The sequence below is a fragment of the Aedes aegypti genome, chromosome 2 (genome assembly GCF_002204515.2).
Source record: "Aedes aegypti strain LVP_AGWG chromosome 2, AaegL5.0 Primary Assembly, whole genome shotgun sequence".
NCBI lineage: Eukaryota > Metazoa > Arthropoda > Insecta > Diptera > Culicidae > Aedes > Aedes aegypti.
The window spans coordinates 404,890,224-404,912,579 of NC_035108.1; the positions used below are offsets into that span (position 1 = coordinate 404,890,224).

Genomic DNA, 22,356 nt, shown 5'->3' on the forward strand with positions numbered 1-22,356 from the left:
AACAGAAAAGTAATCGCTTATCTCGATGCGGGTGAAATTCAAATCTATTCAGAATTGTTCAATGATTTAATTTTTCTTTAATGGCAGTACCCAGTTGAGAAGAAATTTAAATTGAAATATAGCTCTTTGTTGAAAATATCATGATCCTTTCGGTCAAGAAATTTGAAGTTAACAATGAAACAATTTATGTTTTTGAGCCTCCTCCAGTAGCTCCAACTACGTAGTTATTATTCCGCTACATTTTTTTTACATGTGTAGGCCCACATCTATTGTCTAATTTGCAATTACAAAAATGTTCATGAGATTTCTGTCAATAAGCAGAAATTTTCAACAGCGACTCCCGTTTGAGTTGACCTTTCTTTCCTTTGCGTATAGCGAGCGGAAAAAAATGTTTTGTTCGATTCTTGCCTCACTTTCCCACAAACAAATAAAGGCCAATACATTACTTTTTAACAGCAAATCAGGACTAAATATAGTGTTCTGCTTCCACGAATAACAAAAACATAAGATTTGTTAAACAAAAAGCATAAAAAATGCTGTTTTAAACTTGTTCTTTTTTACGTGACGACTCTTCACCTACCCGAACGGCGGTGAAAAGTTTCCACTTCAAGTGATTGCTTTTGTCGATCTTCGCCGGGTAGCGTGCCATTCGTAATAGCTCGTGTTCATGCGATCTATCACTTGCGATGAACTTCTCCACATTTTCTCACTTAGGTGATATCCGTAATAGGAAAGTGATCACTTCACCTATTTGTCACCGTGAGTGAAATCCGGAATAGGGCCCAATGACTCGCCCGACCGTGTTCACAGACTGATCGCAAAAAGAAGACTGAGGGAAGAAGCAGGACCGGTGCGCTTTTATAGTGGAAAGCGGAACCCAAAAATGTCCTTGAACGTGATTAGGTTAGATAGATGGTTAGATAAGAAATGGGTCAACATTTTACGATTTTTCAATAGTTTGTTGCCAATAATCAATAGTGTCCTCCATTTGAATCGACGCGTAGATAAATTTCCGATCGATTGATGTATAAATATTGAAAATCTATCGATAAATGGCTGAGTTATTAGCGGTCAAAACCTGACCATTTTTCGTTACTTGCTCAATTTTTCGTTTTTTGGAATTGTCAACGTCAAAAGACCACAAAAGGAAGGGGAGTCCGAAAAAAGGGTCCTAAAGCCCTGTCCCAATTTTAGTGCCAAACGTTTAAGTTTAGGCCAAAAACACATGTTTACTCAATTTTCTAATGTTTTCCGTTGGTTTAAGCCCAAAAAACATTTTTTTAGATTTTGTCACATCCTTTGGCTTAAACTCAAATTTTGGGTGTATTTTTTTTTTTTCGTGTCCCTTACGAAATGTCAGATAGAAACAACCCCCGTGGTCGAACTAAAACCCCTGTGGTGTTTTTGTCGACTAAGCGAACGTCAAACATGATCAAAAGTGTCAAGGTTCATTTATGGACCAAATTTTAAAATTAAAGTTTTAACATGATATAGCCATTATTTGAGCGGGAAAAATTGCTAAAGTAGTTACAGTAACATGCTTTTTCGGATTATTAAATAAAAACAAGATTTCATTAAAAGTTTTAGGACCCAATTAAAAAAAACACCTTGATTAATGTCGTAACATGATAATCAAATCTATACAGAAATATTAATTTCTATTATTTCTAACTTATAACAACGTTTTCTATCTTTGTTTCAATTTGTACACTTTTTGTATGTGTTTTTTTGTGAACCTCCAACCATGACAAACCAAACTAATCGAGCCCCAGCCTTTTCCAACCACGACTTGAATGACAGGCAACCGAATAACGACTAACTGCCCCGTATTTTTATCCAAGAGTGGTAGTAGACTGAGCGATGACTTAACACACAGACTACACTGAGAAAAATCTACACGTCAAGGTCGTGTGTTTTACTTATAGATTTGCGCAATGAGGAAAACCACATGATTTGAGTGTGGTAGCCATATGGATTTCATCATTGATTTCACGGTATAATAACATGTGTATCAACATTAGGTTGTCATGTGAAACAAACATGAATTTCCAAATATTAAATCATGAAACCCAACTGATTTGCTCATTGAATTCGAAATGTAGTAGCTTTAGATAGTCATGTGTGATAGAACATAAATGTCATGGGGCTGAAAGAAGAAATTTGGTAGAAAAACTTTTGCTCCCCAAAATATGGATCCGAGGCTCCTCTGCTTGTCGCAAGCTCTCTTGATTTTTTTCAAACCCGTGAGCCAGCAACAAGCGGGGCGCCGCAAATCCATAATTTGGGAAGCTAGGGATAAGCATATTCCATTTTTTTCGAAACTGAAAGCCAGGAAAATCTGTTAGTGGAATCCGATTTTTCTACTAAACTATACATTATAATCAATGTTTTCTTATAGAAAGGTAGAATTCTCGTACATCGGTCAACTTCACTAATAAAAGAAAAATCGAATTCACAAATTTTCATCTAACACTTTCAGCTTCAAAATTTGCTTCTTCTCTTTGGAAGCATGATGATGACTGTCGTTCGACACGAGGTCCAACCGCAATTCAGTTCACTATGCATCCCATGGGTTGATCACAAACAATTTAGAAGCTTTGAACATGGAAATCGATAGCATAGCTCATGGATTTCATCATAACAATCTCATTGCGCAAATCAATGAATCGACCAACTTGAACATGATGATTATGACACAAGATAACCATAAGCAAAACACACTGATTCCGTGTTGGAGTGATGATCTATGCGTCCATAGGTTGACACATACGAATCTGATGAGAAAGCTTCGGGAACTTATGTGGAAAAAATATGGAATCCCTGTTGTCGGTTGATGAATCAATCCATGAAGCAAAACACAGGAATTTAATGTGTAACACACACGAAGTTTGCAAGAAAATCATAGCAAATCGATATGGACGTTCATGAATCGATCCATAATTTTAAACACACAGATCGAGCGTGTGGATTTTTATCAGTGTACAGACTCGATTAGCCAGTCTAGGGATGTGCAAAATAATTACTACAACCAGAATATAGTCTCTACAGGCCTCATTTAGACTTATACTGGCTTACATTCGGCCATCCTGCTTATCTCCGTCTCGGAGATACGCTCTACGCATTATTGCCTAAAAGTTGTTCTGTAGCGTATTGACAATTCATCACGTTCCATTGTCAATGCTTAGTAACTCACAAGATCCGTTACTATGCATAATTTTATAGAAGTACAGCCAATTAACAGCAACTCACAAAGAACCGTTACTGATCAGCCGTTGCCTTTGGCCTCCAAAATGTCACGTGGTAAGACATCACCAACTAAAACTACTCTTCACATAACTCAAGACACCACTCCTGTGTATAGCAAGCGTGTTCTTTCCGCATTATTTTTTTTTTCAATCTAAGCAACCAACGTTTGAACAAAAACAGTTTTTTTTATTAAATTCAAAACAGATCGATAACAAATTAATCGTTTAATTATGTTGAACTCTCCAACACCTTTTAGCATCCTTGTTCCTTCGTGGCTGTGAATAAAGTTTATCAAATAATAATTAATAATCATATACTTTTTGACTATCTGCAGGTTTGTACCTGGTTCAATCCCCGTTGATTTCGCTGTTGTCTTCCTCACAGACTTCTGGAAAATCATCTTCTGGCGGATGACCCCACAACTTGATCTTGTCCGCTGCATACACCGATTCAAATGCTTTCTGCGTTACTTGTGTAGCAGGAGTATCCTTGACTACATATCGGTCGGCATCAAGAACTTTATCGATCACGTAAGGGCCACGGTATCGCGGCATCAATTTCCGAGATCCACCGTCAGCTGGAGGCTCATAACGCAGAAGAACCAAATCACCTTCTTTATACGACTGAGGAGCTTTGTGAGAAGCGTTATACCGTTCAGCTTGTTGTTTAGAGTTGCGAGTCATTCTTTCAAGAGCCTTTTGTCTTATTTCTGGAAGCAGCTCGTTATCCTCAACGATATCGGATTCATCCCGTAATGCATTAAGCAGCTTATTGCTCAATATATTTCGTGGACGGTAACCACACAGCAAAAAATAATGTAATCCGCATCGATGTAATTCATGTCGATGTATGAACATTCCGACGTAACCGCTAATTTCATATGCAATATAGCATCTTTTTGATCCTATATTACATCGCCTCGAAATTACACAGAATCAACGTTACCATTTTTCTTCACATCGTATTTGTGTAATAATCACACCTAAACCAATCCAACATTACACAGAAGCAGATGCAACCAAGTCGTTCTAACTTATGTGTGTGATATTACACAATTTCGATGTCATTTTGCATTCAGCACCAATGCAATGATACATCTTGCAACACTGCTCATACTTTGTTTTGGTCAGCGGTTCAAGATGGCCGGCGTGGCAGCAGTCCGCGATCGCGATTTTTTTTTATACGGATTTATTGTCGCGAAAACTCCCGGAATCTTATTTGTAAAAGTAAAAAGTAGTGCTTTTATATCCGACGAATTCTGTAGTCGTTCGTAGCCAATGCGAATTGTAATGTGGTGAAAAAAAATTCAAATAGAAAAAACCCTACCAGTGGCCGCAGCAAAAGTGTCCTACCAAGCAGTGCGATACTCGAGAAAAACTTCGACCAGCGATAACCGTAATCCTGATGACAACCCTCGGAGTCCGGAAAGAGGATCGCTGAGGCAATCCATCACACCGTCGCTCTTGGCGGTTTCCCTATTGATGTGGCGAAGAGGATCCAGTTTTTTCGCCGGATTTGTCCATAGAATCACCGGTGCCGGAAATCGCCATCTGGTGGAGTTCTGCGCCGGAAGGATGAATCTGGTCAACAAGATGGTTCACCCGGAAAACCGGAAGAGGCTGGTCTACGTGTACCAGGCAGAAAACGGGTTGATCCACATTTGCTGGAAGAATCGCACGACGGGAAACGTGGAGGACGATCTGATTGTGTTTCCAGACGATGGCGAGTTTAAAAAGATCGAGAACGTAAATAATGGGCGGGTGTTCCTGTTGAAGTTTAAGAGTTCGAGCCGTCGGCTGTTCTTCTGGATGCAGGAACCGAAGACGGATAAGGATGAGGAGTGGTGCCGCCGTATTAACGAGTTGATCAACAATTCGCCGTCGTCGAACAATCTGGGAGAGAGATCGGGACGCGGCGGAAATGGAAGCGACAATGGGGACCTGCAGTACATCATGTAAAACATGTCCCAGCAGCAGCTGATGCAGTTGTTTGGACGACCGATGGGAGGATTGTGCAGCTTGCTAGGGTGGATGAGGTGAGTTTCAGAGGGGAGTTTTATTTTGGGGACCATATGACAGGGCTGGTAGCTAGACATTTTTTAATGAGTTGGTCACTTAATTCTGGATCTATTTTCGCTTGATATATTCTTGTTTTATTTATGATTTCGCCCTAAATGCCATTGGTAACCAAGTGTTAAGCTTGTTATTACTGCGCCAACGAATAGATTTACAAGTTATTTAACAATGCTACGATGAAAAGAAAATCTTCTATATTTCCAAATGGAGATAGGTTTTATTTTGGTCCTTCCTTTTGCACAAAAACAACGAGCTACACACTCGGTTACCATTGGCTTTTAGGGCGAGATCATAAGATATGCGAGTATTGCAGTATGTATACCGTGTCCTCTGTTTAGTGCATATTAGAGTGATGCAAATTTTGAAAGTTTGGCTCCCCTATGTATTCTTTCAAAGTATGAAATGATTCGGAAGAAATTTGACTGTACACACGCCATTTGAAGTTTATATGGAGATTACTATGAAAACGACAACTTTTTATGTTCAGCCCTCTATCTATTCATCATAATATTTTATGGAAAACTGAACAAACTCTTCTCATGTAAAATCATTTCAGCTACAAAGCCTACAGCTACAGCTGCCGAAGACCACATTTTGATTGGACGTCAGGATAAATTGTTATTCATCATCATAAAGTAGGTTTGCATGTATGATGCTTCACGAACTGATCGGCAGGTGCTCCTGGTGGGAAGAATGGATCAAAGTAATCCAGGCTACTATGTTCTATAGCAAAAAAGCAGTGCTGCTCTGAAAGTGATTGAATGATCATTAGACTGATGCAAATTTTGAAGTTTTTGCTCCCCTATGCTTAAACGATGTCAATTATGATGAAAATGATCCTCCCAAAATTTGAAGTGATTCGGAAGAATTCTGGTTGTGCAATGGCGTGTGTTTATGAAGTTTATATAGAAATTACTATGGAAAAGGCAAACCTTTGGTGTTCAGTCCTCGTCACAATAATCTATGGAAAAGTGAACACACTCATCTCATGTGCGAACTTCTCAGCTACAACTTTGTCGAAGACCACATTTTGATGGGCCGTAAGGATAGTTTGTTATTATTGATATCAAAGTCTATATCATGCTGAGATGATCATTCAATTACTTTCAGAGCAACACTGCTATTTTGCTGTAGAACATAGTAGCCTTTGATACTTTGATCTATTCTTCCCGCCAGGAGCACCTGCCGATCAGTTTGTGAAGCATGCTACATGCAAACCGACTTTGTGATCATGAATAACAATTTATCCTGAGGTCCGATCAAAAAGAGGTCTTCGGCAAAGTTATTGCTGGGAAGTTTTCACATGAGATGAGTGTGTTCACTTTTCCATAAAATATTATGACGAAGAGATAGAGGGCTGAACACAAAAGTCTGACGTTTTCCATAGAAATCTCCATATAAACTTCAAATGGCGTGTGCACAACCAAATTTCTTCCGAATTATTTTAAACTTTGGAAGGATGCTATTAGAATTAGAAAAACATTCTTACGAAAAGCGTTACGAAGGGATGGGTGGGTGTCGAAAATGGCCATTTTCAGCGTTATGAAATTCGTGAACAAACCTTAATAACAAATTATCCGTCCTATCAAAATATGGTCTTCGGGAAAGTTGTTGCTCAGAAGATTTCACTTGAGAAGAGTTTGTTCACTTTTGCATAGAACATAATGACGAGCAGTTACAGGTTTGCTTTTTTACAATAATTTTTGATATAAACTTCAAATGGCGTGTGCACAACGAATTTTCTTCCAAATCACTTAACATTTTGGAAGAATGATTTTCATCATTATTGACACCGTTTAAGCATAGGGAAGCAAAAACTTGAACATTTGCATCAGTCTAGTGCATATGTTGCATTACTTTGTCACTATCGAGAAGTGATGATTATTTCACTGAAATTTTCTAAACGACCTAAGTAACATCGAGATTTTATCAATGATTACGAGTGGATTATTTTAGGTGTATATGATTTTTATTCAATAACTAACTTTTGGTTTTGGGAACTAATATATAAGCCGCACACTACTGAACTATTTCTCGAAAACTTTTTCAAACAGACTCAAGTCAAAAAAGTATACAAACTTACTTTATCGATTCTACGTGTTTCGCAGACGAAATTCTACACAGTTTGCTCTGAATCAACTCGATTTTAAAACGTTAAATTTCTGGATTTACAAAACGACGAAAGCAAGATTTTCAACTTTTGCAACGTAACCACTACTTTCGCCGCTCCGCTGTATGGAAAGACAAAGTGACTTAACCACGAATCAAAACAAAACACTACTTGAGTCTTTTTTAACGTCGCAAGTAACTGAATAAATCGGCTTATCGTTTTGTAATATTTTTTTGTGGGAAATAACAGGAACTCCCTAGTTGTTGAACGCCAGCTCATTGTATGTAAAATTTAGGTAATGTATTGAGGATTTTGCCCTCTAATAGACACACACCTAAATAATTTTGTCACACCAAAATATTCTCCCACCATGTTTGCCATATATTGGATGGCGTCGTAGCTAAAAAACCAACAAGTAACGCACATGTAACGCATTATGTTCGATTGTACATAGAATGCAAGGTGCGTGCTTCTATGAAAGGGCCATATAAACTGACGTTTGACTATTTATTTTTCCACATTGAAAATGTGCATGAGGATCTATTCATTAATTAAACGAACAATACACTACGAAAAAATGTTAAAAAGGTTACTCATTTCAAAACAGTTTTAGAAGACAGGTTGTGATTCTTCTGAATTAATTTTCTGAAAACCGTATGGACCTTACGATGTCGATTTGAAAAAGTAATCGAGATTTATTTCAATAGGCGTACAGGGCTTGTAACAGGTCTGTTTTAGAGGTTTGGTCACTATTTTAATGCAAGTCTCTATTTTAAATGAAAATACTCAAAATCTCTTATTATTGCCATAATGGACTCTGAGGTCAATTTTTATTTCTATGTCTCCCGAATCGAATGCACGGTGCTTCAATTACCGTCATTATCAAATAAAATATACCATCCAAACGGCAGTCGGCAGTTGATTCCTGACATTGTTCTGCACCTCTGGGCCGAATTTGAAAAAAATCCTTAGGCAGAATTTCGAGTTACGCCCTTTTGAAGTTTATATGACAGAAATCACATGATGTATACCACTTTAACTTGTTAAAACAAACAGAATAAAATTTTGTAGTTTTGTTTTTTTTTCATCTGGTTTAAGATATTGAAAAAATCTTTTTTCTAAATTTTTTCTAGACCGACATTTGAAAAGGGCCAATGCTATGTTAAGTTATTACTAATCAGCCAATGCTCGAAACATGATATCTAGGCATATGTGAAGTTTGAGTGTTACGATCAACTTTGATATGGTCATTGTTTAGCTATATTGATTTGTATGTATTTCAATTATACTTTGTCCCTTTTCTAATGTCAGTCTAGAAAATATGTGTACGTATAAATTTTCTGCAACTTGCTTAATTTAATGAAATAAGAACAACCGCAAAGGTGTAATGATTATGTAAGCACCCAACCGTTGATTATAGATGGAACGAAATTCACCATGCAATATTCTTTCCATACACTTCAAAAGGGCGTATCTATAAATCCTGTTCAAGAATTGTTCAAACATATTTGAATGCTTTGGCCCTTTTTTTTTTAAATCACTATCAGGAGTTGATTGGTAGATATCATGTTTCGAGTATTAGCTGATTAGTAATAACTAAACATAGCATTGCCCTTTTTCAAATGTCAGTCTAGATAAATTTAAGAAAAAAGTTTTTTTCAGTGTCTTAAATCAGATGAAAAAAACTAAACTACAAAATTTTATAATAATCTCTTTTTTTAAGCAAGTTAAAGTGGCATACATCATGTGATTTTTGTCATAAAAACTTCAAAAGGGCGTAACTCAAAATTCTGCCTAAGGATTTTTTTCAAATTCAGCTCAGAGGTGCAGAACAACGTCAGGAATCAACTGCCGACTGCCGTTTGGATGGTATATTTTATTTGATAATAACGGTAATTGGAGCACCGTGGAATGAATGAATCGTGGTGTAAAGTTCTACAAATTCCACATACATATACTTTCAGAGATTTTTACGCAATTATTTCATATGCTTTTCTAGGATTTTCCTTGCAGATTTCTTTGGGAAAACCACCAGTAACTCTTTTTGTGTTGTCTTCAGATGATTCTTCTGGATTACTTTTCAAAACTCCTAAAAAATCGCTTTGGAAATACCCTTACAGATTTTTACACCAATTGGCCCAGGAATTTTCCTAGCGATCATCATTTACTTATTTTTCCTAGATAGTCTTCCTGCGATTTCTCCAGTTGATACTCTAGGAGGTGATTTCTACAAGAGTTCTTTCAAGAAAATTCGCAACGATATTTTACAGATTTTTTAGAAATTTCTTTAGGGATTTTTTACAAGATTTTGGCCAATTTTTTCCATATTTTTTCAAGAAAACTTCTCTAAAAAATCGTTTGCAGTCTCTCAACGAGTTGCTTCAAAAACCCTCCAGGGATTATTCTAGAAAATCTATTATTCCAGGAGTTGCTTAATGCATTATACCAATACCTCATAAATTTCCTCGTGATATCTCTCTAGAAATTTCTCCAGTATTTTATGAAGGATTTACTCCTCCAATTCTTACAAAATTTCTCGATTGATTTCTTTAGTGTAGTCTTCATCGAAAGACTTTACGCCAGCAAATAGTATACCAATTATTCCAGTAATTCCTTCGATAATAATTATTCTTTAGGGATTCCATCCGATGTTTTGTCATGGAGTTCCTGCTAACAATTCGAATAGATATTAACCAGATATTCGATTAATTAATTTCAATGATTATCGTAGATTTTCATCTATAGAATCCTCCAAGACTTCCTCAAGAATTTAGATTTCTACAGAAATTTCTATAGAAATTACTTTAGGATTTCCTTCAGGAGAATGTCTCCGAGGTTTTTTTTTCGGAAATCTCTTCAGTGACACTCGCTAGAGACATCACTGTTGAGAAGGATAGAACTAGGTATATAGTATCTCGATGATCATGAAAAAGAATGAACATAGGAGGCTTTGAGAAAAAGAAATGTCACGATGAGGAATAAAACGAATCAGTCTTTCAACGAACGTAATGAAGCACAGAAGTGAGAAGAACAGCTTGGCAACCACCGGTCACAACAATCACTAGATTAAATTCTCGCATACTCTGAGATAACGCCCTAAAAGCCATTGGTAGCCACGTGTGTAGCTCGTTGTTTCTGAGCAAATGAAAGAATAAGCATCCAAACCAACATCACGGGCAGGTAGATAATGATCCTTTCTTCCCCATAGCGTTGTGAAATAACATGAAAATCCATTCAAATGCTCAGAAACAATGAGCTACACACATGGTTACCAATTGCTTTTAGGGCGAGATCAGAAGTTATGCGAGAATTCTTCTATGAGTTATTTAAAGAAATCTTTGTGGTTAAAATTCGTACCAAAAACGAACATGTTGAATTTAAATAGAGCAGTAGAAATAGACCAGACGCACCGGTTGTCCCCAGTGAAATTATCGGATAAATTCTCCGAAAATATCCCCCAAGAAAGTTCTGGATAAGATGCCTTAAGGAATTTCATAATATAATTCCCTGAGGAATTTCTGCTGGAGTTCTCTACAGAAATTTATGAGCGTCCCCAGAGAAATTCAAGAGAAAATCTCCGTATAAATTCTCTAAAAAAAATCTCCGATTGAATTGCTGAAGAAAATTCTGGACAAAATCCCTGGAGAAAATCCCCGGAGTAGGATCCTTGAAATTCCCGGATAAATTCTTGGAGGGAACCCTTAGGAGGTTCTAGAGGAAATCGCCGGAGACATTCCTGGTGCGAATGCCAGAAAAATTCCTGGAAGAAATCTTCGGATGAATTCACTGAAAAAATCCCCGCAGGAATTGCTTTTGAAAATCTTCTGAGAAATTTCTGGAGCAAATCTCCGGAGAAATTCTTGGAAGAAAATGCTTGAAGGAACCCTTGGGAATAATCTCCGGAAGAATATCTGTATAAAATCCCCAGGGGCATCCCTGGTGGAAATCTCCAAAGCAAGTTGAGAAAATGGGTAACGGGAATAGAAGCAAAGAAGTGTAAGTGGCAGAAACCTAGTTTTGAGATAATCGACTTTGAAGTTTTTTTTCAATTTTTTTTTTCATTTCATACTAATTGTACAAGAACCAAAAAACAAGCCAATCTCCTATAAATTAATATTATTTTTCCTTTTTGACAGAATTACCTGAAAATTCCGTCGGAAAGCTTGAACAAGAATTTTTAGTATATTCGATTTAAAAACCGACCAAATTGTCCCCATTTTGCGTTTGGGCCTTTCAATGAATAACCGGGAAAATTTTGAAAATTATACCGGGAAAACCGGGAAAAAAGCGGGAATTTCAAAATGGATATTTGGTGGCCACCCTGAATTCCTGGACGATACTCCCTAAGGAATTCCTGAATAAAATCACCGTAGGAGTTCTTGGGGGATATCACAGCATGAATCTTTGAGATCACGAATCGCTTGAGGAAATCTGGTGCAAACTCCCAGAAAAAAATCCAGGAGACCTCCGTATAAATTCTATGAAAAATTACCGAAGGAATTTAAGAAGAAAATCCGCGGAGGAATTCCTAGAGCAAATTCTCAGCAGAAGATCCTGGGGAAAATCCCTGGAAGAATACGTGGAGAAATTTCCCGGAGAAAATCCCGGAGTGGAATTCCTGGACGAAATCCCTGGACAAATTTCTAGTGCACATCCCCAGAGAAATTCTTGGTTAAATTCTCCCAAAATATCCCGAACGAATTTCTGGAGAAAATGCCTAGAGGAGTTAAATAAATAAATCGCCGGAGGAAATCTTCGGATCATTTCTATGAAAAAAAAATCCATAATGAACTGCTGAAGAAAATTTAGGCCGAAATTCCTGGAATAATTTCTGGTTGAATTCCCCTGAAAAATTCCTGGAGAAAAAAAAATCCCCGGAATAGTTCCTGGAGGATATTCCAGGGGAATCGTTGAAATTCTCGGAGGAATTTCTGGAGGAAATTCTTTAAGAAGTTCCTGGAGGAAACCTCCTAAGGGATTTCTGGAGGAAATTCCTAGAGGAAATCGCCGAAGACATTCCTGGTGCAAATTCCAAAGAAATTTCTGGAGGAAATCTTCGGATGAATTCCCAAGTAACAATTTCAGTGCTTTTTGATCTTAGATGTTATTTATGGAGGTTTTATTAGAGATGTATTAATTCCTAACAGTTTTAATAAAGCATTGCAAAGTGCCAAACGTTCTTTTCGGTAAAACCCACTTTAAAATGCTTTGTACATATCTACAAGAGCTTCCGTTAAAACTTATTTGCTGGCCACATTTTTTGATAATAAATTGTATTTCGAAGGAGCTGTGTAGTGTATATTAAAACCTATACTTAAAACCTCATCTTGCTTGTCTTGTCAAGGCATAAGTAAAACTTCTAAGACTACGCTAAGTCATGTTAAAGCCTTCTTAAATCTCAACTATCTGATGCATGTTATTGGAATGCAGTCTGCGTGTGGTTATCAATATCATTATGTTGATAATGATAATCACGTAGTGAATTATGGATTTATCAGAACGCAAACATAGAAATGACAAATATTCCTCTCAAAGAATTAACAGACTACCGCATATTTTTCCCATACTTGCCTGAACTTCCCGTTCTAGTGGGACAACTATGCTGGACACAACAGCTGACCTACACGAAAAAAGGTTTCATTTTTCAGGCACTTATCATTTACCGTTTTCTGCATCAATACAACCGATCAAGCACGACGGGCTTTATTATAACAATTCATTCCAATTACACAGTTAGACACATAACGACACAAATTTAATAAAATGAATCGCATCACAAAATTGAATCTTCCGATTTGTTTACCTTTTTGACAGCATCAGCTTTCCTGAGTGCATTAAGTTTATGTCAAGGCTCCCAAAAAACCAATTCGTCTTAGTGCAGAACAAATATTCTGATTTAGGAATATTTTAGCCAGTGAGGGTTTTGCGCACGGGTTCTTAAGGTCAAAAGCGTTTATGAATGATTATATTGTTCGGAATAATAACCAATTGATCTTAAACCATCCCACACAAGACCAGCAAGATTTAACTGGATGGAATCCATTTTTATTGTCGCCGTTTTGGATTGATAATTACAATATGCGTGGGAAATTTAAATTTATGATTGAGATGAGCATGAAATCATTCTGAAAATGGAATGGAGTAAAATATTGGATAGCCAATAATGATGTCGTAATTGTGGCGCGTTGCTGTAAATCGAAAAATTTTATGTCATTCCACCAGTAAATTTTTATTGGCAGGAATTTCAAGCGATCGTAAGGAAATTTTCTGCCACGCAAAAAATGATTATTTTAATTGATTATTATGAGTCGGCAGACATCATGATGGTTTCAATATCAAAAAAAAATTTATGGTTTATAAACAAATTATTGGTTGATGTTTGTTCAATCATAAGCTCTTAACATTGGTTTTATTCCGTGTATTAGGATATCGTTAAAGATTTAATACCGCTAGTTGAGCTCAAAAAGGCTATACAATAGCTCTTATGAATGTTTTATAGCATACTACAAGGGTAGATGTATTCATACGATATAAAACTAAGAAGTTTAGAAACGGTTTTAAGGTAAAGCCTTAACAACCTCCTGTAGTGTGGGCCTTTTTGGGCTTAACGGAGTTTTTTCAAAGGTTTATTAAGGTTATTAAGACTAATAAGTTCTAAAATGAGTTTTAACGATATGGTGGTAACAACAGCTTGTAGTAAATGAAAAAACTAAAAATGTTACTTGGGTTCTCTGAAAAAATCCCCGCAGGAATTGCTTTTGGAAACAATCTGCGAAAATTCTGGAGGAAATTCCCGAAAGAATTCTGGAGAAAAATCCTCGGAGGGATTCTTGGAAATTATCTCCGGAGAAATTTCTGTATAAAATCCCCAGAGGAATTTCTGGTAGAAATCTTCTTAGGGAGCAATCCTTGAGGTCACCGGAGGAATCCCTTGAGAAAATCTGGTGCAAAAATTCCTGGAGACAATCTCCGAATAAATTCTCTGAAAAAATCTCCGAAGGAATTAAAGGAGACAATCCGCGGAGTTATTTCTTAATGAATTTCTGGACAAAAATCCCTAGAGAAATTCCTGGACGAATTCTTCAGAGAAATTCTTGGAAATTCCCTGAAGAATTCCTGGGTAAAATCCCCAGAGAAATTCTTGGAAAAAACTCTCCGGAGGTATTTCTGGAGAAAATCACCAGAGGAATTCTTAGAGCAAATTCCCAGGATGAATTCCTGGAGAAAATCCCTGGAAGAGTTCATGGAGAAGTTTCCCGGAGGAAATCCCCAGTGGAATTCCTGGACGAAATCCCTGGACAAATTTCTAGTGCAAATCCCCAAAGAAATTCCTGGTGAAAATTCTCGTATAAATTCTCCCTAAATGTCCCCGTAGGAATTTCTGGAGAAAATGCCTGGAGGAGTTTTATAAGTAAATTCCCGGATAAATTCCGGGTGGAGATCTCCAGAGAAATTTCTGGACAGAATCCTCAGAGAAATTCCTGGAGGAAATCTCCGGATAAATTCTCTGAAAAAAAAAACCCTTAATGAGTTGCTAAAGAAAGTTCTGGACGAAATCCTTGGAAGAAGTTCTGGCTGAATTCCCCTGAAGAAGTCCTGGAGAAAATCTCCGGTGTAGTTCTTGGAAGATATCCCGAGGGAATGCTTGAAATTCCCGGAGAAATTCCTTGAGAAATTCTTGAAAGAGTTCCTGGAGGAAATCCTGTAAGGAATTTATGGAGGAAATTCCTAGAGGAAATCGCCGGAGACATTTCTGGTGCAAATTCCAAAGAAATTCCCGGAGGAAATCTTCGGATGAATCCCCCCAGGAATTGCTTTTGGAAATACTCTGCGAAATTTCTGGAGAAAATTCCCGAAAGGAGGGAAATTCTCAGAGGGATTCTTAAGAATAATATCCAAAGAAATTTCTGTATAAAATCCCCAGAGGAATTCCTTGTAGAAATCTCCAAAGAAGTTCCTGTACGAAACCCACTAAGGAATTCCCGAAGAAAATCCCCGAAGGAGTTCTTGAGGGCTATCCCAGGAGGAATCCCTTGAGGAAATTTGGTGCAAATTCCTGGAGACAATCTCCGAATAAATTCTCTGAAAAAATTCCCGAAGGAATTAAAGGAGACAATCCGTGGAGGAATTTCTTAATGAATTTCTGGACAAAAGCCCTAGGGAAATTCCTGGACGAATTCTTCAGAGGAATTCTTGGAAATTCATTGAAGAATTCCTGGATAAAATCCCCGGAGAAATTCTTGGAAAAAACTCTCCGGAGGTATTTCTGGAGAAAATCGCCGGAGGCATTCTTAGAGCAAATTCCCAGGAGGAATTCCTGGAGAAAATCCCTGGAAGTGTTCATGGAGAAATTTCCCGGAGGGCGAAAATTCTCGGATAAATTCTCCCTGAATATCCCCGAAGGAATTTCTGGAGAAAATGCCTGGAGGGTTTTATAAGTAAATTCCCGGAAAAATTCCTAATGGAGATCTCCAGAGAAATTTCTGGACAGAATCCTCAGAGAAATTCCTGGAGGAAATCTCCGGATAAATTCTCTGAAAAAAAATCGCCAATGAATTGCTGAAGAAAATTCTAGACAAAATCCTTGGAAGAATTTCTGGCTGAATTCCCCTGAAGAATTCCTGGAGAAAATCCCCAGAGTAGTTCTTGGAAGGTATCTCTGGGGATACTTGAAATTCCCGGAGGAATTTCTGGAGGAAATTCTTAAAGAAGTTCCTGGAGGAAACCTCCTAAGGAATCCCTAGAGGAAATCGCCGAAGACATTCCTGGTGCAAATTCCAAAGAAATTCCTGCAGGAAATCTTCGGATGAATTTTCTGAAAAAATCCCCGCAGGATATGCTTTTGGAAATATTCTGCGAAATTTCTGGAGAAAAATTCCCGAATTCTGGAGGGAAATCCTCCGAGGGGTTTTTGGGAAGATTCCCTGGAAAAATTTCTGTATAAAATCCCCAGATGAATTCCTTGTAGAAATCTCCAAAGAAATTCCTGAACTAAACCTCTAAGGAATCCCCGATGAAAATCCCCGGAGGAAGAATCCTTGAGGAAATTTGGTGCAAAAATCCTTGGAGACAATCTCCGAATAAATTCTCTGAAAAAATCCCCGAAGGAATTAAAGGAGACAACCCGCGGAGGAATTTCTTAATGAATTTCTAGGCGAAAATTCCTAGAGAAATTCCGGGACGAATTCTTGTAAATTCCCCTGAAGAATTCCTGGATAAAATCCCCGGAGAAATTCTTGAAAAAAACTCTTCGAAAGTATTTTTGAAGAAAATCCCTTTAGGAATTCCCAGAGCAAATTCCCAGGAGGAATTCCTTGGAAAAATCCCTGGATGAATTCATGAAGAAATTTCCCGGAGGAAATCCCCAGTGGAATTCTTGGACGAAATCCCTGGACAAATATCTAGGAAAATTCTCCCTAAATATCTCCGAAGGAATTTCTGGAGAAAATGCCTGGAGGAGTTTTATAATTAAATCTTCGGAGGAATTCCTGGTGGAGATCTCCAGAGAAATTTGTGGACAGAATCCTCAGACTAATTCCTGGAGGAAATCTCCGGATCAATTCTCTGAAAAAAAATCCCTAATGAATTGCTGAAGAAAATTCTGGACGAAATCCCTGGAAGAATTTCTGGGTGAATTCCCCTAAAGAAGTCCTGGAGAAAATCCTTGGACTAGTTCTTGGAGGATATCCCGGGGGAATCCTTGAAATTCTCGGAAGAAAAAATCCCCGCAGGAAATATTCTGCGAAATTGCTGGAGAAAATTCCCGAAAGAATTCTGGAGGGAAATCCTCGGAGGGGTTTTTGGGAAGATTCTCCGGAGAACTTTCTGTATAAAATCCCCAGAGGAATTCTTTGTAGAAATCTCCAAAAAAAAATCCTGGACGAAATACCCTAAGGATTTTGCGAAGAAAACCCCCGGAGGAGTTCTTTGGGGATATCCCAGGAGGAATCCTTGAGGTCACCGGAGGAATCCCTTGAGGAAATCCGCTGCAAAAATTCCTGGAGACAATCTCCTAATAAATTCTCTGAAAAAAATCCCGGAGGAAATCTCCAAGGGAATTTCAACAGAATGACAAGAAAAGGAATTTCTTGCGAAATACCTACCTGATTTTCAAGGCGAGGAAACTGTTTAAAAAATTTCTAAAATTTCATCTGAACTCATGGCAAGAGGTATTCCTGAAGCGAATTTGTTAAAATTTTTGCATCTAAGATTTCCCCCAAAACAAAGAAATAATTTAGGATCTCAAAAACCGATATTTCTGTTGCATATTTAAAAAGAAATTTCATTTTACATAATACTACTTTCTGAAGTATTGAATATAGACCTATCGGTCCTGAATATGTATAAAATAATCCAATTTTTTCATTTCTTTTTTCAGATCGGTAGGAAAAACATGGCTGAGGCAATTTAAACACATCCTTGAGTGCCTTCAGACTTGTGTTTTATTTGGAAGGGTTCACTGCGGTTCCTCGGATTCATCATCTGAAACGTCCTAGTTATTATGCTCCATAATTTAACCCAAGATCAGTCGCATGCGTGTACAGAGTACACGCACCCTGAGGAAAGGTCGATTTTCATAAACAACACGAGCGAGGTGGTGCTGGAGATGGCTGAATGCGTGACCGCTCTTGAGTTAAATAATTGTTTAGTACAATAAAAATGTATATATTATGCAATAAAAAGTAATTGATGATTGTCATGACTCTGTACTAATATTCTCCGTTTTAATAATAATAATAATATATTTTTTTGAAACATGTTTTATCTTGTTATTAACAAATTCTTCTCAATGGTTGATTAATTTGCTTTTATCTATTTCAAAATTCTAATACCTAACTCAACTTTCATGTGTAAAACTCGATTTTAAATCATAAACATGATTTAAGATCGAAAAAGGATCAAAAGCAATTTAATCAACCATTGAGCAGAATTTGTGATCGCTTTTTCCTACTAAATCCCTTAGATTACATAGCTTCCGTATTACATTGCATCGATTACATCGTATTGTGTACGTTGAAACTATTACATCGGAAAAATTACATCGGTCGCATTTATTACACCAACAGCTCACGAGTACGTCGGGCCGTGTAATATCACGCAACCGAGGGAACGACTTGGTTGCAGCAGTTTCGATGTAATATTCAACAACTTTTTTTGCTGTGCAAGCAGTAAGACTTGCGGACTCTCTCCCGTGGTTCGATTTTTCATAGTATTCATAGCCCACTGAACAGCAGGTAGATTCAAATCCCAATCACGTTCGTCCGTGTCCGTAGAAAAGCATTTCAACGCATTAGTTACGTACTGGAAACACCTCTCTATTTGTCCATTCCTCTAGGTGTTTTCGCTGCTACTGGTGAATGTTAATATCTCGTTCTTCACAGAATTCGGCGAACGTCTTTGCCATGAATGCGGCTCCTCTGTCGGTCACAAGAATCTTGGGTGTGCCAAAATACTGTGAAATTTCCTTCAGTACTGAAATCACTCCAGTTGTACTGCAAGTTTTAGTGGGGCGCAAAATAATGAATCTTGTGAAGGCATCGATGATACCGAGGACCTGAGTATTCTGTCGTTTACTTTTAGGAAAAGGGCCACAATAGTCAGCATGGATTACCCAGAAAGGAATAGGTTGCTTCAGGTGAGTATGAATAGACCATTTCCGTAAGACCTTACCCCCTATTTTTATATTTTTCTTCGAAAGACGATTATTTTTAATGATTATTGACGCTTTCAGATCTAATTTATATGCACTCCTGATTTTATTGTAAATTTTTGAAAATTCGAGAATTTACCAATTTTGAGTAGTGCGGCACAGTTGTTTCAACCCTGTGGGTAAACAAAGTGGAGATTTTCCCACAACTTTCAAAACCCCTGCGCTGAGTGTTTGTAGATATGACGAAATGTCAATGTCAAATCAAGCACACGAGACGACACGACAAAATGGAGAAATTTGAGAGAAATCTGAGGTCCGATGGGCAAGCTTCGTTGTAAATGAAGCCCATCCTTTACTATTGTACTTATAATAAAAACTTTTACCGGAAGACGACTGCTAATAGACCGTTTTAAGCTTAGCAAGTGATGGAATTCTCCTTGGAAGCATTTCTGCAACGCTGCGGAACGTTTTCTACAAGAGGGGCATATTGGCCGGTTTGTTTTGAAACGTCAAGAATTGGACCGTTTGCAGATAACGTCTTGTACTCGCTTTAGAAGCTACCTGGCAAGAGAAAGTTGCATGCAAAGCATGATTAACTAAGTAAATAACACTTTGACACCAAAAACTGTATAAGTAATGGATTTGCCACTGCGATAGAGCAGTTTTTCCTTAGGGGGGCCTATACCTGTTTACCCTACCGTTTGATATCTGCTGCTTATGTCGTCAAGCTGTTCCGGAACCATATGACCAATGGATTATACATACTTCCCCATTTTACCACTCTCGTAGGTCTCCCCGAAAAATCTGCAAACGGTCCAATTCTTGACGTTTCAAAACAAACCGGCCAATTATGCCCCTCTTGTAGAAAACGTTCCGCAGCGTTGCAGAAATGCTTCCAAGGAGAATTCCATCACTTGCTAAGCTTAAAACGGTCTATTAGCAGTCGTCTTCCGGTAAAAGTTTTTATTATAAGTACAATAGTAAAGGATGGGCTTCATTTACAACGAAGCTTGCCCATCGGACCTCAGATTTCTCTCAGATTTCTCCATTTTGTCGTGTCGTCTCGTGTGCTTGATTTGACATTGACATTTCGTCATATCTACAAACACTCAGCGCAGGGGTTTTGAAAGTTGTGGGAAAATCTCCACTTTGTTTACCCACAGGGTTGAAACAACTGTGCCGCACTACTCAAAATTGGTAAATTCTCGAATTTTCAAAAATTTACAATAAAATCAGGAGTGCATATAAATTAGATCTGAAAGCGTCAATAATCATTAAAAATAATCGTCTTTCGAAGAAAATATAAAAATAGGGGGTAAGGTCTGACGGAAATGGTCTATTGTAATCCGCGTTTCGTCAAGTCCCCGCTTGTTCGCTGCGCACTCAATGCAACATTTTACGTACTGTCTTATGAAAGCATTCATATTTTCGAACCAGAAGTCCTGATTCACCAACTCGGTCGTTTTCTCTATACCCGGATGCCCCATATCATCGTGCAACGACTTCACAACATGGAAGCGTACTTTCGTTGGCACAACAAATTTCAATCCATTTGGAGTTATACGAAAAATGCGACCGTTAACCTCTTCATAGTTCTTGACGATATCCTTCTCGGGTGTCAATAATCCCTCTAACATTTTTTAATAGAAATATTAGTAGTAGAACGCTAGTAGCGCTGTTGTCACAAAACTGATTTTAATTATTATTACCTTTAATTATGGTTTTTCATTGTTTGTTCAATGCCTTGTCGTTGTTTATGTTTTTATAATTAATTTGACACTTTGATGCCCGGTACTCAGGCTGTCAGTTCGTGGCAAACTAGATGTTGGTAACACGAACAGCAGCGACATTAGCATTCTTAGGTTAATGCTTCTACTCATTTTTTTACCTTGCAGATTTTTTCCATCTTGTAGTTGAAGTGCAGCAACCCAATCGAAGCTATCCACATTTATCGCCATGACTCGTTCAGTTTCTTCAGTAGGTCGTACTACATTTCGGCTGAGACTATCAACATGATTCATTTGCCGTCCAGATCGAAATTTCAAATCAAAAGAGAACTCTTGAATTGTTAACCACCATCGAGCTATACGAGGATTGAGTTCTTTCTTAGCTCGCGTTAAAGCTAGCGACTGGCAGTCTGTGTAAACGGTGAAGTGTTTGTTAAGCAAGTAGTAGCGAAATTTTTTCAAACTTTCAACTACGGCCAAAACTTCTAATTCATAGCTGTGGTATCGGGATTCTGGATCGGTTGTAGCTCTACTGAAATACATTACTGGTTGAGCTTCGTGTTTCTCATTGACCTGTATGAGAATTCCCTGCTAACCCAAAGCTACTCGCGTCGCAATGAACTTCATGTTCAAGACTGGGATTGTACAAAGCCAGAACCGGCCGCCTAGTTAATGCAAATTTCAGATTCTGGAATGCATTCTCCTCCACTTCACCCCAAACAAAGGGAACCTTACCAGTAAGCCTTGTGAGTGGAGCTGCTATTTGACCGTAATTTTGTACGAAGCGACGAAAATATCCTGTGAGACCCAAAAACTGTCTAACGCCTCTTGGATCAACAGGAACAGGAAACTTCTCAACGGCTTCAGTTTTAGTTTCTCCAGGACATACACATCCCTCCGTGACGACATGTCCCAGATATTCTAACGATGTTTTGAAGAATTCGCATTTACTCACCTTAAGCGTCATACCTGATTTTGAAACCTCGATAAGAAAGCGTTCAAGTAGTGCCAAATTTTCTTCCTCCGTCTTGGTGGCAATCAGGACGTCGTCGAAATAGAATGAAATACCCTCTTCTTTCAATGGCTCAATGATTTTGCTCATCGTTCGGCAAAATACACTGACGGAGTTGGAAAGACCAAATGGCACACGCTTGAATTGATATTGACCATCCGGTGTAACGAAGGCGGTGTATTTGCGGGAGTCCTCAGCAACGCCGATTTGAAGGTAACCATTCATCATATCCAACAATGTGAACACACGTTTGCCGCTCAAATTGTTGATCTCTTCTTCTACGAGATTGCTGGGAAAATATTCCTTTTCGATGATGGCATTAAGCATACGGTAATCCACGCACATCCGATGTCCACCAGTGCGTTTTGGTACGATTACTACTGGGCTGGCAAACTCAGACGTTGACTCCTCTATAATGTCGTTCTCGAGAAGGTCTTTTATTTCGTTCTGCAAGTATTTGCGCTGACCGTATGCAACCCTATAGGGAACATGTCTTACCACCTTATCTTCCTTGAGTGAGATGCGCATTGTTTCGA

General features: G+C 38.1%; 1 long non-coding RNA gene and 1 pseudogene across 2 annotated transcripts; one reads left to right on the forward strand and one right to left on the reverse strand.

Moving 5' to 3' along the window:
• Positions 1-3,383: 3,383 nt before the first annotated feature.
• On the reverse strand, positions 3,384-3,720 carry LOC110676998. The gene is made up of 2 exons (XR_002500881.1): positions 3,589-3,720; positions 3,384-3,521 (listed from the first exon to the last, which is right to left on the reverse strand). It is a non-coding gene; the product is annotated as an uncharacterized LOC110676998 (long non-coding RNA).
• Positions 3,721-4,581: 861 nt separating this feature from the next.
• LOC5571855 lies at positions 4,582-18,140 on the forward strand (annotated as a pseudogene). Its single transcript, XR_002500880.1, has 2 exons — positions 4,582-5,281; positions 17,810-18,140. The product of XR_002500880.1 is annotated as a proteasomal ubiquitin receptor ADRM1 homolog (transcript).
• Positions 18,141-22,356: the final 4,216 nt, after the last annotated feature.